The sequence below is a fragment of the Marmota marmota genome, unplaced genomic scaffold, assembly GCF_001458135.2.
Source record: "Marmota marmota marmota unplaced genomic scaffold, marMar, whole genome shotgun sequence".
Taxonomy (NCBI): Eukaryota; Metazoa; Chordata; class Mammalia; order Rodentia; family Sciuridae; genus Marmota; species Marmota marmota.
The window spans coordinates 24192731-24210592 of record NW_025999949.1 but is presented as its reverse complement, the minus strand read 5'-3'; the positions used below and the strand labels follow the sequence as shown (position 1 = coordinate 24210592).

General features: G+C 41.1%; 1 protein-coding gene and 1 long non-coding RNA gene across 4 annotated transcripts in view; one reads left to right on the top strand and one right to left on the bottom strand.

Moving 5' to 3' along the window:
- Lratd2 (LRAT domain containing 2) overlaps window positions 1–17862 on the top strand; it is a 74163-nt gene that overhangs the window by 23324 nt on the left and 32977 nt on the right. Inside the window, exon 3 of one of the 2 annotated variants that reach the window (XR_007347204.1) lies at window positions 3753–5373. The exons of the other annotated variant lie outside the window; for it this stretch is intronic. The gene's annotated coding sequence lies outside the window, so the exon portion shown is untranslated. Of the gene's footprint in view, window positions 1–3752; window positions 5374–17862 lie in introns of those variants that run through there. 2 annotated transcript variants of the gene reach the window in all.
- Window positions 12734–13740, bottom strand: LOC107142966. 2 transcript variants are annotated; one of them, XR_007347207.1, is made up of 3 exons: window positions 13675–13740; window positions 13238–13366; window positions 12734–12877 (listed from the first exon to the last, which is right to left on the bottom strand). It is a non-coding gene; the product is annotated as an uncharacterized LOC107142966 (long non-coding RNA). The 2 variants fall into 2 exon arrangements; XR_007347206.1 differs by having other exon boundaries at window positions 13574–13689.

Below are 17862 nucleotides of genomic sequence, written 5' to 3'. Positions count from 1 at the left end.
CAGATCCTAATATTATCTTCATTTTATAGTTGAGTAAGCAGGTTTAGAGAAATTGTCTGATGTCACAAAGCTAATAAATGACAGTTTCTGGCTGAAACAGGAATTGTGGTCTCCAAAACCCCAGGCTGCTGTTCCTCCACTGGAAGATGCCCCATCACCCCCTCCCAGCCCTTCTCCTCATCCCGTGGAGAAAACTCTTCTGCTCCCACATTCCTGCTTGCAATGTTACTTGAATAGCATTGCTATGTCACTCTTATGGTAGCACCCTGGAGGCAAGACTGGAAGAGAGATGAGCAGGAACAGAAGGGAGGCAACTTGGCCAAACGGGATTTTAGGTTCTTATCAAGATAACAGACCTGAGGGGAAGAGGGACCATCCCAGAATTACCCCTCCCTCCCTGTGGCTGAGCATTTAGTGACAGCTCCTCCTCCATCACCTCCATCCATCCATCTCCCCTTTAGTGACTTTTTCCCCCATACCAACAGGTGGAGGTCAGGTAACACAGGCCTCCTCATGTCCTGGCTCCAGCCTTTGACCTGCTCTGTGACTGTGGCAAGTTAGTAACTTCCGTAAGTCACCCTGACTTATCTAAAATTCATTCACTCCCAGAGCTACTCTTTAGCCTACATGAATAAGTCACGGGGATCACAGGTCCCTTACCTAAGTGGGTGGCGTTGGCTCTGCCACATATGTCTCTGATTTGAACATGATCAGTGCCCTTGAACAAGTCCCTTTTACCTTGCTTAGACCTAGATTCTGCATTTCTATCTGTGTGGCACCCAGCTCTAGTAGCGGCGGTCTATGACAAGATTCCAGGTGTGACCTCAATATCTGAAATGGTCATAGATGTCCCAGTTGCTTTACATTTATTTTAACAAACAGTTGTTCCTCCATTCTCTAAACTCTATTCCTATAAAGTTTTATAATAATAAATGTAAAATCACAAAATTAATCATACAAATTAATTATACAATTAATGATAATAATTGAATTTCATGAAGTGCTTTTGTTGGGAAAAGTGGGCACTAGACACAAAAGGTTTGTTTTTGAACTGGCAAATTTTGTCATTATATGAAATACTAGAAACCAAACCTGAAATATGGATGGGGAAAAAAAGATGATGATAGGAATAAAATTTATTCAGGTCTCCTTTGTCTTAGAAAAGCATTTAGAGATCTTTTGTTTATTTTTTAATATTATTTTATTCAAAACTCATTCTTTTCCCCCTTCAAGCCAGAGCCCATTTCCCTTTGCTACCTGGCTCCACTCTTGGCCATTTCATCACAGCCCACAGAGAGAAAGAATTCTGTCTCAGTGGATTGTCATGATTTATTCTAAGTCCATTTTTTCTCATATTTCAGAAAAAGCGAAGTTTGTCCATAAAGTTATAAAGCATCAAATGGTGGTAGTTCTTTGTACAAATATATTTTAGTAGCTTTTAAAAAATTGATAAACTTTATCTTTTAGCACTGTTTTTAGGTTGACGGAGACTTCCCACATACTGTACCCTCCTGCTGTGCCACTGTCAAGCATCCGTGTGACACCTGTGTTGCGATCAATGAGCTAACACTGACCCAAACTCATCATCTGAAGCTCATAGTTTACATGAGGGCTCATCATTGTGTGTCATGCGAAGGTCTCCCTGTTATCACATCCTACAGGACAGTTTTACATCTGACCTTTTCTTCTTCATTTCTTTTCCCCCAGGCTGAGAGTTGTACAATTTCTTTTCTTTCTTTTATTTATTTTTCATTTATCTATCTATCTATCTATCTATCTATTTATTTTGGGAAAAAGAAGGCTCATTGCTTTGCTAGCAAAGCAGAAACACAGGGGACTTCTGTCCCAAAGGCTGTGATTCTGCCCATCAGCAGGAAGGGGGTGGGGGGGCTCGAGTTGGACTATTTCTAGTGGCTTTTACCTCATTCCTCTGCAGGCCCAGCTGCTTTCTTCACAGGCCCAGTGACATCCTTGAGGTATTTGTGAGGCCAAGCAGCACTGGCTGTCATGGGGACTAGAAAGAGGAATTCCGGGTGGTCTAGGCACCTGCCCACATTGCCCTGGGGACAGTGAGCAACACAGGCCAAACCTGGTGATAAAGTCTGATGATGGGACGGACAGGCACCAGGACTGTGAGCAGGGAGAGTTAATCTCACGTGGTGGGGTGGGGAGGGGCCCAGGGTGGAGTCCTAGGCAGGATTAAGCAGGTAGGGCAGGTCTGATCAGAAAGAGGCTCCAAGGCTGTTGTTCTCCCCTCTCTTCAACTCTTTGCTTTTGACAGTGAAGCACATGCCTCTCTCTGCTTGTGGTTGGGGGAGGGGTGTGGGCATAAGAGTAAGCCTTACAAGTTCCTTAGTTACTTGTTTTTTTTTCATATTATTGATATAGATTTCAGCCAAGTAGGTTACATAAGGACAAACTGCAGGAATCTTCATTTTTCTACAGCAAAATTATCCTCTTCTCTCTAATATCATGCAACTGACCCCAGAATAGCACACGCGTCCCAACCTGAAAGGATGGGCACTTCTCCCTTTCGAAGGAGGCATCCCAGGGTATCTCTCACCCCAGCCCCTCCCTTTGCTAGGCCACCCAGGTAGATATAAGTAGTCATTTGCAACTACCATCAGTCAACTACCGTGCACAGGTATGGAGTGAGTGGTAATATACTTAAATTCACCAGAACCAGTCATGACAAGAGCTTGTGTGCTCAAGGACTGGTGGCTGTTGTGTTCCATTTTCCCTTCCTCAATATTGCCCTGTGTTCACCACTTAGTACTAGACTCAATTAACAGGAGAATTTCTGATTGGGACAGATCAAGCCAAACAGTTCAATAGAGCTAGTCAGAGAAGGTGCCATACCCAGCTCTGTAGTGGCTCAAACCATCTGGTCTCAGGCATTTGGGAAATGTCATAAATAAATAATTTGTGAAAATACACACCAGATACCCACGTGCGCATGCCAGCAAATGAAGAGCACCGTGAAATCCGAACCTTTGGTTTCCCTCAATGTGACAACCCAAGAGGTGAAGTTCTGAGCACTGATGTCACTGTAAAGTCCTGGTCATTTTCTTACCTCCTTGCTTACCACTTCTCTTGGCTTGCCCTGCCTAGTAATATCTTTTGTTAATATTGTTTTGTAACTGTGTGTGTGTGTGTGTGTGTGTACTCCAAGGATTGCTCTACCCCTCAGTTACACCTTCAACACTTTTTATGTTATTTTGAGGCAAGGTCTCACTAAGGTTGCCTAGGCTGGCCTTGAACTTGCAATCCTCCAGCCTTAGCCTCCCAAGTCACTGGAATTACAGACCTATGCCACCATACCCAGCAATTTTGCTACATTTTCAAGATCTTAATGCAAAAGAAGTTCAAATGCAAAGTATATGAATAGTATATGATAGGCAAGGGTCTCTTATGCCACCTTTTCTCACCCTCTCAAATGTGTATGGTGTCTGTGGTGTCCCTTTAAGACTTTTTTTTTTTCCTGTGAACATTCAGCTGTGCTCATCCACATGTATTTTTCCAAGTTTTTTTTTTTTTTTAAATGCAGTTATATCATACTACTTGTATTTCTCTGCTGCTTTTTTTTTTTTTTTAATTAAAAATCAGGACTTTTGCATTAGTACATACAGTGTTTGGAGCATTCATTTTAAACAGCTATGTAATGGATAGTAATAAACATCCTTTTGTTTTTTATTTACCCATTCTCTCATTGGTCTCCATTTAAACCATCTCCATTTTTTTCCTAATTACAGATGAATCCACGTACATCTTGCCACACCTGTTCCTGAATACACATGGTTGTTTCTAAAGGCTATACTCACAGAAGTTATCTTTCTGGATAAAATTTCCTGCACAATTTAAATTTTCATAGGAACAGCCATGTGGACCTCTGTAAAACATAATGCAAACTTAGAGTAACGCTAATAACATTCTCAAGTGTCTGAAAATGTTGACCCCTCCTCAGTTAAAAAAGAGTTCATGGTTGCTCCCACTTCTGTGAGTTTTTCAGGTTTTGCTTTCTGAGTTGCCCTCAGATGTTTTGACAAGAATGAAAATGAGTGACTCATCAGTTTTCTTCTATTGTGAACCTTCAAATTGTCCAAAGCATTTGGATGTCAGTGAGCCCAGTGAATTCTAGAGTCTCAATGTGAAAGTAGATGAACCATACAAAGGCCCTCTCTGAGGTTTCCTGAATGACCCTTCTTCTAGAAATGCAAATCAGAATGTGCCAGATGGCTTTAGTCCATCCATGGCTTTCAATAGCACCCAGAATATAATCCAGGCCCCTTACTGTGGACTGCTGGCCTGAGCAACCTGGCCTCTATTGATATGGACCTCACTTCTTATCACTCTAGCAGACTCTTCCAGCCACACAGCTGGGTGTTTACTTTCCTAAATACATGGAGACCTGTTTGCATTGGAGTGGAGTTTTTCAGACTCCCTGACTGCTAACCTGTGCAGAAACACAAAGTTTCTCCAGACTCAGCCACAAGTGCCTATTTGTATGTGTGTATCTGAAACCTAACTCTCACCAAACAACTTCCACTTGCACCATGATGGATGCTAGTTTCCTCTGTTCTGATTTACTCTACTCTGTTTCATTTGGGGGAGGGGAAAACCTTCTTAGTATCCACTAGACTGGTCTTATAATTTATTAATGCAAGCCCCAGGGTTTGCAAAAAGGTCACCAGATTCCCTCCCACTGAAGGCAGAGGTCTTGGCTACTCTCCAAGCCTTCCATGTCTCAGCATAAGTATTACCCTCCTTTGCTGTTCTATCCCACTTTGTTATTCTATCACAACATCCTGTTTATTTCCTTTATTACAATTTACAAAATTGTAATCATCTATTCACATAACTTTTCTTATCCTTTATTGTTTGTCTTTCCCAAAGAGACTAAAAAGAAGGATCTTGTTTGCTTTGAGCACCACATATAAGATAGTACTTGGAAAATAGTAAGTGTTCAATAAATGCTTATGAATGAATAAAGAGATGCCTTTTTTTTTTTTTAACACACTGAGATTTTTGGTTCTCCTCCATTTCACAGTCTAGCACATTCCACATACCCTGCTGCTTTTGATCACAGAAATAATTTTCTCAGTAAATTTTTTAACCAGGATCTCCCTGGTTCTCTCCCTCTAAATAAGATATCAAAAGGTGAAAATGCATATTCTATTTCCAGAGGCAGTGTGTGTGGTGGTGTAGTAGGGACTGCAGGCCAGATTGCTTGGATAGTGGGATTCACCTCTTCATCACAGATGACTTGGAATGAAGTGAATGAAAAATTAAAGAAATGTACAAGTTGTTTGCTTCAAGGAAAAAAAAAAAAACAAGAACCAATATCTAAATAGAACTTTGCATTTCACCTGAGAGTTTCATAAATGTCTAACCTCTACAATACCCTTATGGAAAAGGGTAGAAGATTTCAGTCATAACAACAGTGCTCATTGAGGTTGGTCTTGGTGCCAGATCCTATCACTTCATCTCATATTCCTCAAAATAGCCCTGCAAGGCAGCCATTGTCCCCGTGTTAAGAGACCTGCCAAAGGAGATGGAGTGAGAAGGTGGCCTAACTACTAAGAAGTGAGATTGAGATCCAAAAACCAGTTTTTCTGTCTTCTAATTATGTGAAGATGATGTGGTAGACAAAATAATACCCTCCCTGAAAATGTCCACATTTGAATTCCCAGAATTTGTGAATATGCTAACTTACATAGCAAAAAAAAAAAAAAAAAAAAAATACTGTCTATATAATAATTAAAGAAATACTCTCTTCTCTGCAGATTTGCCGCTTCTAGATAGTTCATAAAAATGGAGACATATGATGTGTGGCCTGTTGGCATGTTTTTAAGGTTTGTCCATGTTGAAGCACACGTCACCACCTTGCTCCTTTCTATGACTGAATAATATTCTATTGTAAGTGCATACCACATTTTGCTTATTCATTTGTTTATTGATGGGCATTTGGATTATTTCTACCCTTGGAGCGTTGAGAATAATGGTGCCGTGAACCATTGGCATCCAACTATGACTTTGAGCTCTTGTTTTCCATTGTTTGGGGAATATACCTAAAAGCAAAATTGGTAGATTGTATGGTGAGTCTATGTTTAACTTTTTAATATCGCCCGAGTGTTTTGCAAAGCAGCTACACCATTATTTTCACCATTTTTCTTAAGGAATTCTAATATGTAATGCTTTTTGTTTTCTTAAACTGAACATACTGTCAGATAATTTTAACACTTTTTTGACAACTCTATTTGGTTATTATTAATTAAGATCAATGATAAGTTCAATTTTGTTAGCTTTTTATTTTGGGAGCAAACAGTATAATGATGATGTTAATGATAATAAGAATGTTCACCATTATATAGCATGTAAAAGTACAAGATCCGATTATAAACAATTTCTATATGCAAATTTATTTAACACTGGAGAAAACTGTAAGAGTTAGGTAGAAGTGTTTATTATTTCTTCATCTCACAGTATAATATAAGCACAGCAAATTTATATAACTTCAATATATTCATATAAATTCAATGTTTTCATATGAAATCCATTATGTCTATCATAAGACAAATATTCTCAGTGTTTGGTTCCTGAAACAACAATGCCAATATTACCTGAGAATTTTTTTGGTGAGTTAAGTTCTTGAGCCGGGCCCAGAGCTATTGAATCACAGACTCTACAGGTGTATCCTCCCGACATCTGATTTTAAGCCCTCTAGGAAGCCTTCTAGAAGTCCCGATGCAGCTGAAGTTGCAGAAACATTGCCTTAAGAGACATCCTTATGGAGTTAAGTTTGCCAGATAAAATATAGTACACACAGTCATTTTAATTTTAGAAAACCTATAAATATTTTTTTTTCACTACAGGTATATCTTGGGTACTGCATCCTGTAGTTTCATTTACCGGTGAATGTGCCACATTTCATTGTAAGGATTTGGCAATTGTTTTAGATCTTTCTTTCCAATTTTTTTGTAAAGGGCTTGAAAGAGTGAACTAACAGACTATGCCACATCAGGTTCTCAGTGCACTGAAGAAATGATAAAGCCCAGGGTGAAGGTCAGGCTTTGGGAGATGGCAGGCAGAACTAGGAGAAGAGGCTACGAATGTGGGGGAGGGGAGAGGAGGCTCTCTGCACTGGGGAACAGAAGGAATATGTGGGTATGGAGGGAGTGTGGCCCTGCACTATGACTTCTTGGCCTCTTCCTGGGGACATAGCAAAGTCACAGAGAGTGGCTTCATGAGGTCCTAGAGACTGGATCCTAGAGTATGTGTGTCCTGATTTGCCAAAAATCTCCATGTGCCATTAGAAGGGAAGTTTCAGGGATATAAGACCTGAAGGTGACCAAGATTCAGAGACCTCCCCAAAACCTTGGTTGTGGATAGGGTGCCAGAGAAGAAATATAGATTTTTCTTTCATCTTGGAAACCTTGGAGTTTGGACTGTGAATTCAGTTGCCTAATGAAAATAACATGAGTGATAATTCTTGCCCTTATGAGTATATGGTCTGAGGTTCACAGATGCCCTGCCTCCATCCGACCTGCTATTTGTCCCAGGTCCTGTGGCTATCAAGATGGACAGGGCAGTGTGGACCACCAGTATTAGAAAATGGAATTTTGAAGGTTTTAATGGACTCATGAAAATCTCTACTTATGATTAAATTAGAAGTAAAGAAAAGTTTTGTTGGGAGGAGAAATTACACATATGCTAATGTTCTATTGTATGGCTGGATTTATGTTGAGCTTTTACACAATTCACACATGAGCAAAGTCAACTGCATGATTTCAAGCTACAGATGGAAAACTGAGAGCTAGAGGTGATTAGCCATTCTCCCTCCGTCTACTGGGACTGTCATAACAAAGCCCCACAACCAGAGCAGCAGGCACCACAGAAATCCCTTCTCTTATTGTTATGGTTTGGAGGTGAGATGTCCCCCAAAAGCTCACGTGTGAGACAATGCAAGAAGGTTTGGAGGAGAAACGATTGGATTATAGCCATAACCTAATCAATGCATTAAACCCTGGTGGGATTAACTGAGTGGTAACTGGAGGCAGGTGAGGTGTGGCTGGAGGAGGTGGGAATTGGGGCATGGCTATGGGGTATATATTTGTATATGTATTTGGCCAGTGAAGAGCTGTGTCTCTCTGCCTCCTGATTGACGTGTGAGCTGCTTCCCTCTGCCTCACTCTTCCACCATGATGGTCAGCCTCACCTCAAGCCCTGAGGATCGGAGCCAGCCTTCTATGGACTAAGACCTCCTCAACTGTAAGCCCTCAAATCAACTGTTCCTCCTCTACAATTGTTCTGATTGGGTCTTTAAGTCATAGCGGTGAAAAAGCTGACTAAAACACTCCTGGTTCTGGAGGCTGAAGACCAAGATCGAGGTGCTGGCAGGGCTGGTTTCTTCTGGGGCCTGTCAGCTTGGCTTGCAGATGGTCATCTTCTCACCGTGTGTTCACCTGGCCTTCCCTCTGTACATGTCTGAGTCTAAACATCCCCTTCTTATAGATACACCAGTTGCATTGAATTAGCACCCACCCTAATGACCTGATTTAACCTTAATTGCATCCTTAGATCTCCAAATATAGTCACATTCTGAGAAACTGAGAACTAGTACTTCATCACATGAATTTGGAAGACCACACCTGAGCCTATCGCAGGCTGGTCCTAGAATCCAGAATTTCAAACTCCAATGTCCTGTTTGATTTAGGGGAAACTTTCCCATTTGATTCCATCTGCATGTTATTTTATTCTGACAAGTGTGTATTCTCTCGGCCACTAGTGTACCAATGAGTATTTCCTGAAAACCTACTTTTTGTCAGGCATTATTTTTAGTGCTGGGGTCAGAGCTGTGGAAAGTGTGGGCAAAGATCCTATTTCTGTATGAGTCATCTCCTCTAGCCAGGAGATGGTTGGAAAATGAACCAACAAGAGAATATTGGGTAAGTGTTACACAGAAAATTCAAACAGTGACTTACAATATATTCACTTCATCATTAGTCATCCAAAAGGGATAGGCGTTTTCACGAAAATGACATTTAAGCTAAGATATAAACAATGAGAAGAGGCAGCCAGGTGATGTCCTGTGAGAAAGGAATCCAAGGAGGACAAAACCCAAGTACCTTGAGATGATGTGTTCAAGGACCTCAAATGAATTGGGGATTAGAGAATGGCCTGAAAATGTATAGGCATGTGCTAAGATTCTTCCTCATTTTAGGTTTTGCCAATATGCATCCCAATAAATTAACTCACCTAATTGTGAGGACTCCTCATAAGTTGAACAATGATAAAACTTATGAGTTAAGTGATTTTCCTGTGGTCACAAAGTCAGTAGCAGCAGACCTGTGTAGAACTGTGTTTTTACACTGCAGTTTTCTCTATGGTGTTGAGAAATCAATTTAGATTGTTGTAACCATTTTTGTGTTTTTATTTATTTATTTTTCTCTTTTTGGTAATGAAATTGAGTAAGAAAATATCAGAGAGAATCATAAATATCTTAGTCTGGTGGATAAAACTTTTATTATTACTTTATCTTATAAAGTCAGGAAGGTACTTCCCTCTTTACAAATACCTCAGCGTTTGCAGGGACAGGAAGTAAAATGTATTTCTGAGGGTCAAGGTTAAAGAGATAGGGAAACAACATACCTCCAAGAGAACACAGATTTCCACTTGCTTTGCTTTCCTTCTAAATCTCCAGCACTGGTCACATATTCAATACACATTTGTTGGGGAAAGAAGGTTGCCGGAGAACATTCCCTATAGGTATCTGGGTTCCTTGGCAGTGTTGAAATTTCATTCTAAACAAAATATGAGAAGCCATTGAAAGGGTCTCGTGCAAAGGGTTCAACTTGATCTAATTTGTGATTTAAAAATCCCATCCTCCCTACTATGTTTAGAAAAGGTTTATTTTGGGTAAGAGGTGTAATAATGGAAATGAAGGGCTTATCAGATAGCCCTACAATTGATAAGAATAACTTGTGATAGGATAACCACAGAGAAATAAAGTAGAGGGATTTGAGATACATGCTCTACACGCAGATGAACTATGGTACTGAGGAGGGTTCCAGAGAGAAGATAATTAAAGAATCAAAGATGATTTTTGACTTAATAAAGTCAAGCTATAGGGAAGAAGTTAGCTTGAGGGTAAAGAGGTTGATATTGCAGAGAAGGGGAAGATTTAGGGGTTCAAGCATGAAGGGAATGGATGATCTCAACAAAAAAATGTTCTCCAAGTATGTGGTGTGTCCTCAACCCAGGCTAATAACACATTAGGAAAATACTAACTCTGTCCAGAAGTATAGATTCGACTTCAGTAGTTGTGTGATTGTTGGAAAAATTAAAAAGCCAGAAGTAACCTTAGAGTAATAAAGACCATTTGATACATTTAACTATAGGATGTGGTTAGGGGAAGAGCACATTTGGGCCACCTTGGTTGACTCCAGCAGAAAAGATAACATTCATTTGTAAAATGATGTGTTTCCAAATCATGATTCTTGAGTTATCACATTTGATCTTTGTGCCCTCTCCTTACAGTATTATTATTATACTCCTTGAATATGCGTTGGAGCTCAGGAAGGGAAAATCAAATGTGTATTGAGCATATATTTTATGCTAGACCCAATTCTTGAAACTTCTGAATGCTATTTCATTTAATCATCCATGTAGCCTGGGAAGTTGTCATTGCCATTCTCATTATACAGATGTCACTCCCATTGTACAGATGTCATTCCCACTGGACAAAGTCACTGAGCTGTTAACAGACCAACCAGGGTTTGGTTCCCAGTTTTCTGACTCCTGGTCTGATGCTCCACATGGACTGCAATTACTTCCTTTTTTTTTTTTCTTTACCAATTTCCTAGACTTGATCTTTTATTTTTTTTCCATATTTTATTTGTGTATTACAATTGTACCTAATGGTGGGATTCATGTTACACATTTGTAGGGGCAACAAGTGTAACAACATAGTTTGGCCAATGTCATTTCCTAGTATTTCCCTATATCCCAGTGACTTCTAACAGTCACCCCTCTTTTCTATGTCCCAAATCTCAGAATTCCAAGGGCTTCTCTTTAAAGTTTTGCCCTGCTGTTGAAAGTTGAAAAGGTGGAATTCAACTGAGATCTTTTTCAGTGGTTCCCGTTACTCTGAAAAATGGGTTGATGGGGTCAAGAGACTTAACTACCCAACTGAGGGATGACAAAGACCATGGACCATTCTATAGATTAGATGTGAATGTTCCCCAAAGACCTGTGTGCTGAAGATCTGATACCTAGTCAATGGTGTTCCTGGGACCTTTAGGAGGTGGGGCCTAGAGGAAGGAGTTTAGGTCTTTGGGGGAGTGGGCCCTTGGAGGGAATTTTGCTATCCTGGCCTCTCCTCTTTCTCCTTGCTTTCAATGAAGTGAGTAGGTTGCTCCACCATATGGTTGCCACCATGATATGTTATCTCACCACAGATCTAAGATATGGGGCCAACAAATCATGGACTGGAGCCTCTGAAAACATGATCCAAATTAAATGCTTTTTAAGTTGATTATCTCAGGTAACTTGTTACAGTAATGGCATGCTGACTCACACAAATTTCTGCTTGCAAAAGGCTGTGGATTTCTTAAAATGTTTTATTTGGGCTTAATTTTAAGCTTGTTTGAATAAGCATAGTGCAAAGAATGTCTGTCTATTCTTTATGCCAATCATGATTTGTTAACATCATTCCATTTGTAAAGCGTAAGTGGGATCAATGTTTTCAGCACCATTCTTACTCAAGGATCCTACACATCTAGTAGCTTTTTTTATTTCTCATTTGAATTGCCTTATGGTCAGCACCCTTATTCATTCTTTACCATCCATGTTCTCAAGTTAAGTTTTTTTTTTTTTTTCAGAATTTCCTTCTCACATTGTGACTAAAATGTCTAGTTGTCCCTGACTTGGGTTGGATTAGAATCACTGTTCTATCTCTTATTAGCTGTTGTAACTTTTGGAGACAGTTACTTCATTTGAAAAATGCAATAACAGCTCCAGAGTGTTTATGAAGTTCCATGACATCATGTGAGACAGTGTAGTGATTGCAGTAGACAGCATGCTTCTCTTCCTTCCAAATTCCTGTAACGACATTGTGCCCACCAATGAGATGGTGTTAAGGGATGGCATGTTTGGGAAGTGGTTAGGTCATGAGGCCAGGTTCCTCCTGAATGGGATCAGTGATTTGGCAAAAAGAACCCCATAGGGTTCTCTTGCCCCCCTTTGCCCCATGTGAGGGTACAACTAAATGTCAGCAGTCTGCAGTCCAGAAGAGGGCCTTCACCAGAACCCAGCCATGCCAGCACTTTGATCTTGGATTTCTGCCTTAGGAACTGTGAAAAAGAAATGTGCGTGTGTGAGAGAGAGAGAGAGAGAAATGCTGAGGCTAGCTTCAAATTGCAATATTCCTGCCTCAGCCTCCAGAATTGCTGAGGTTATAGGCATATACCACTCACTGACCCTAACTCCAGCCCTATATATTTTATTTTATTTTATTTTCTCACAGGGTCTCACTACCTCAATCTCATGAGCTTTTCACTTTAGCCTTCTGAGTAGTTTGGATTATAGGTATTTACCACTGTGCCTTACTGTGTGTGTTCTTGTTACTTTTCTTTCTTTTTTTAAGAAGCCACCTAGTGTGTGTAACTCATTATAGCAATATTTCATTACTACAATGGCCCATTTTTCACCACAACAATGACATACTGAGACAGGATGAGATTATAAAGAAAAGAGGTTTATTTGCTCACAATCTGGCAGGTTCAAGGGGAAGGCACTGGCGTTAGCTCAGCTCCAGTGAGAGTCCTCTTGGCTCCTTCACACCATGGTGGAGCACAGGTGACTGAGGAAGAGAGCATCGCTAGAAACAGGAAGCCAGAGAATAAGTGGGGTCCCACAGCAGTGGACTAAGGACTTCCCATTAGGCACCAGCTCCCAAAAGTTCTGCAGGACTTCCTAGTACCACCACCCACTGTGGGGCCAAGCTGCCATCCTATAAACCTTGAGGGACAGACAACATGGAAGCCCTAGCATAGCCAAAATAGGCCAACAGAGCAACAGAACCAGACACAGAGCACATCCCCCTAGAAGTGCAAACCCACTTGCAAAGCCCCTACTGAGCCTGTTACATTTGTTGCGTTGTACTTGCTAGTCCAACGCCATCTAGCAATGGCTGCTCCGGTAAAGTCTACCCTTCATCCGCAGAGCACCCCAATCTTACAGGTCATCCAGCCTCTCCCATGTGGTCCCTGTGGATATTCTCACAATCTTGACAAACCAGCACACGCCTGAGGATCTCAGCCTCCAGGCCCCTGCTGCCGCTGTGTATAGCATTTTGATAGGTTGATACCTGCAGGAAAATGTTCATATCAAGGCTGAATATTAACTTAGTGAGTATAAACACTAATTCTTTTGTTTACAAATGTGGAAGAAGCTGAGGGAGGGAATTGGGTAACTGTGTTCAAGGTCACACAGCTAATAATGACTTAATCCTGAGACTGTTTAACTTCCAAAACCACATCCAGTCTCCTTGGATTCAAAGGACTTGTTTCCAAACCTGGTGACCTTGGGTTGAAGATGTCACTGGTTAGAGGAGGAAGAGAGGGAGTTTGGAAGGATGGTTTTGGCTTCCTTGCCTATCTAGGCTTTGAAAAGTACCTAGACAGAGAAATGTTCCTTGTCTTTTTGTTCCGGGAAAATAGTCAAGCTTACTGGTCAACTTTATGCCAGAGATCAAACTTAACTGGTTAATTATTCACAGAGTTTAAACAGCTGAGACAAGTTAGAAGTACAAAGCTAACAGAACAAACTTTTGGAAAATAACTTTTTGAAGCAGAACATACAGATATTCTAAGAGATGGAATGTGAGCCAAAGGAAAGGAACATGACTCCGGAGCCAGGAGGGCTCCTCTCACCAGCTGCGCATTATTAGACAAGTCACGTGATAAGTCACCTCTACTTGGTCGCTGGGAAAATGAGAATAATTATCTTGAGGAGAAATTTAGTCAGATACGAGAGGTGCCCAGTTCTGAGCTCAATGCCTGGCACCAAGAGTTGAGAGCTAACATATTTTCTGACTTGGAATTGGAGAGAGAACAAACCAGTCACTATGATTCAGCATCTCAGAGGCTCCTGGCACTCCAGGAATTAACCCTTACATTGCTGAATTGTGGGGCAAGGATTCTGTCATTTACCGGGAATCATTTAGTAGCTATACCCACATGTCTGGCTGAAAAGCAACCCTGCCCATCAATAGAAGAAAGTGCTCAGCCAGGTTGGGGGCGGTGGCAGATGCCTGTAATCCCAGAGGCTCAGAAGCCTGAGGCAGGAGGATTGCAATTTCAAAGCCAGCCTCAGCAACTTGGAGAGGCCCTAAGCAACTCAGTGAGACCCTATCTCTAAATAAAATACAAAAAGGGCTGGTGATATGGCTCAGTGGTTGAGTGCCTCTGGGTTCAATTCCCAGTACCCCTCAAAAAAGAAATGCTCAGTCATCATATGAAGAAAAAGGAATTGGTTTGTTTCCAATAGTTCAGAAGAAGTAAAGTGAACATAGAAACCTTCTCCCCCTTTCCTCCCATCCTCAGTTGACAGAGGTAAAAATTAATAGCTGGAAATTAGCCATTTCACCTCCCTTCCTTTCAGATCAACAGAATTATAATAATGGCTGTTTATCATGTTTCTATATGTCTGGGAATATTTTAAGCCTCCTTATGGACCACATATTAGTTAATCTTCATGACAGCACTGTGCAGGAGTTATTGGATCTCTTCCTGCTTCTCTCTTTGCTTCCTCAACACCGTCAGGTGGTAGGTCCTGCCCACCATGTGCTTCCAACATGACGATGTGCCTCGGCACAGGAACAAAAGTGACAGGGCCAACTGGACCGCAGACTGGAACCTCTAAAACCTCAAGCCACAGTAAACCTTCCCTCTCTAAATTGCATTTGTAAAGGCATTTGGGATGGTAGTACATAGTTGACCAATACACTCTGTTTTATGCTTGCATAGCATTTCTTGAAATGGATGTATCATAGTTTATCCAACTTATTCTTTTTTAAAAATTTTTATTGTTGGTTGTTCAAAACATCACATAGTTCTTGACATATCATATTTCATACATTTGATTCAAGTGAGTTATGAACTCCCATTTTTACCCCGTATACAGATTGCAGAATCACATCGGTTACACATCCACTTTTTTACATACTGCCATACTAGTGTCTGTTGTGTTCTGTTGCCTTTCCTATCCTCTACTATCCCCCCTCCCCTCCCCTCCCCTCCCCTCTTCTCTCTCTACCTCTTGGATATTGAAGTTGTTTAAACCTGTTCTAACAGTTATGGTTACACTGAACATCTTTGTATATTTATCTTTGAAGTTTTAACTTTTATTTGATGGCTCCTTTGTGCCCGGTACTCTAAGTACCTCTTTACAAACATTTTGTTATTTAATGTTCCATGAGATTAGGAGTCATCCCTCTTTCAGGTGAGGATATTGAGACTCCGAGTAGTTAAGTAATCTGCTCAAGGTCCCAGTGACAGTGAATGGTAGAGTGTGGAGTTGAACTTGGTCTCCCTGATTCTAGAACCTCTAATATCACTATCACCAAGGAACAAGCACTGCTGTCTATGAAAATACCCACGAGGAATTCTTATGTCCACAGGATTCTTCTTCTAATGCCATACTCCTTTATACTTTTTTTCTTGTGTATTAATCTCATGGAGACTCTGTAATTTTACCTATAAAATAGGAATAATGATACCAACTGTTATGAACTGAATTGCATCCCCTACAAAATTCATATATAAAAGCCCTAATCCCCAAGGTGATTGTTTTGGGAAGTGGGGCCTTTGGAAAGTTATTCGGGTTAAATGGGCTCTTTAGGATGGAGCTCTCATGATGAGATTAGTGCTTTTATAAGAAAAGAGACCTTGCAGGCTCCCAGCCTCTGCCTTCCTGCCATGTGAAGACTTGGTCAGAAGCAGGCTCCTGCATTCTGGGAAGACGGTCCTCACTGGAACCTGACCTTGCTGTCCCTGTGATCTTGGACTTCCAGTTTCTAGAACTGGAGAAACAAGTTCTACTCTTCTTTATTTATTTATTTATTTATTTATTTATTTATTTAGTTCTCGGCGGACACAACATCTTTGTTTGTATGTGGTGCTGAGGATCAAACCCGGGCCGCACGCATGACAAGCGAGCGCGCTACCGCTTGAGCCACATCCCCAGCCCCACAAGTTCTACTCTTGAAGCTGCCCAGTTGATGATATTTTGTTACGGCAGTCAGGGAAGACTAACATACCTACCTTATAAAATTATTATAAAGATAAACAGAAATGACAGAATAGTTTTTAACATTAGTTACAGAGTTATACCATCCAGGCACTGTTCAAAGAGGGTCACATGCACTTTAGTTTCCTAAAACTATTATGACACAGTACTACAAACTGGGTGACTTAACACACAGAAATTTATTCTCTTACAGTTTTGGAGATTAAAGTCCAAAATGAAGGTGTTGATAGGGGCACACTTCCTTAGAAACTTGTGAGGGGGCTTGCTGCTTGCCCCTTTCTAACTCTTGGCTTGTGGTAGCATCGCTTGATCTCTGTTACCATTGTCACATAGTACTGTCCTTGTGCATCTTGAGTTTTCACCCCACCATATTCTTATTAGGATACCAGTAATATTGGAAGAAGGGCTGATACATTCTAGTACAGCCTCAGTGTAGCTAATGGCATCTGCAATGATCCTGTTGCCAAAGATCACATTCTGAGATAGTAGGCATTAGTCAACATCTAATAAAACATCAACACATAACAGCACATATTACTTTATTCAATCTCCATGGCAACACAATGAAACAGATTTTTTTTACTATATTTCTATTATTATTATTCTGTTTTAAAGATGAAGACACTGGGTTCATACAGTTCACATAACTTATCTAAGAGCACAGAGTAGAATAAGGAAGAATATATTCTCTTGCTTCTTGGCTAAAAGAAGTTGGAGAGTATAGAAAGCACTCAGAAAAAAAAAATGAGTTTGTTCTTTTTGTTTGTTCATGCTATTTTGAAATGCCTCAGAAAGGACCATGTATCTTTGAACAGAGGTTAGCAAATTTTACAGATAGATAATAAATTTTTTAGGTTTTGCAGAAGATTCATGCAGTCTCTTGCCGCAGTCTGGCTGGGCACAATCAGGAGCCACTTGTCAAAAGAAACTAACTTTATTTTTAGAACCACACACGCCAAACAAAACAGCCTCTCAGGAAAAATCCTCAGAACCTCAACTGCCACCACCGGCTTTCCACAAGCCTCTCTCTCCCACACAAGCCTCTTTCCACCTCCCACAATCCTCCTGCTCTTGAGGCCGATTGGCTGGGTCACGTGGGCGGAGCCAAAAAAGTCCCCCAATGAGCAGCTCCGTGGTCTGAAAGGGCAGGGAAACAGTCCAATGAGCATCACCGCAGAGGAGCCAATCAGCTAGATGTTGCTGGGGCCGAGGAGCCAATCAGCTAGATGTTGCTGGGGCCACTGTGAGCCAATCATCAGCCGGCAGCTGGAAGTTTGCTGGGGCCCCTTCGGCTGTGGCTCTCAACATCTCCCCCTCTCTGTTTAAACAACAAGCATGTGGCTTAGGGACGTGTCTGTTAGGCAGTCCAATTCAACATATGGTCCTTACCCGTCATCGGATGAACTGACCTCTAGGCGTCAGCCTCCTGTCTTAGGTTGGTACCACTGCAATTGGATCATACCCGTCACTGACTACCGGTCCAGCATACAGCTATACTTGTGGATAGGCCTTTGCACCAGTGGGGGGGTGAGGTTCTTTGCCTCACCTCTGTTG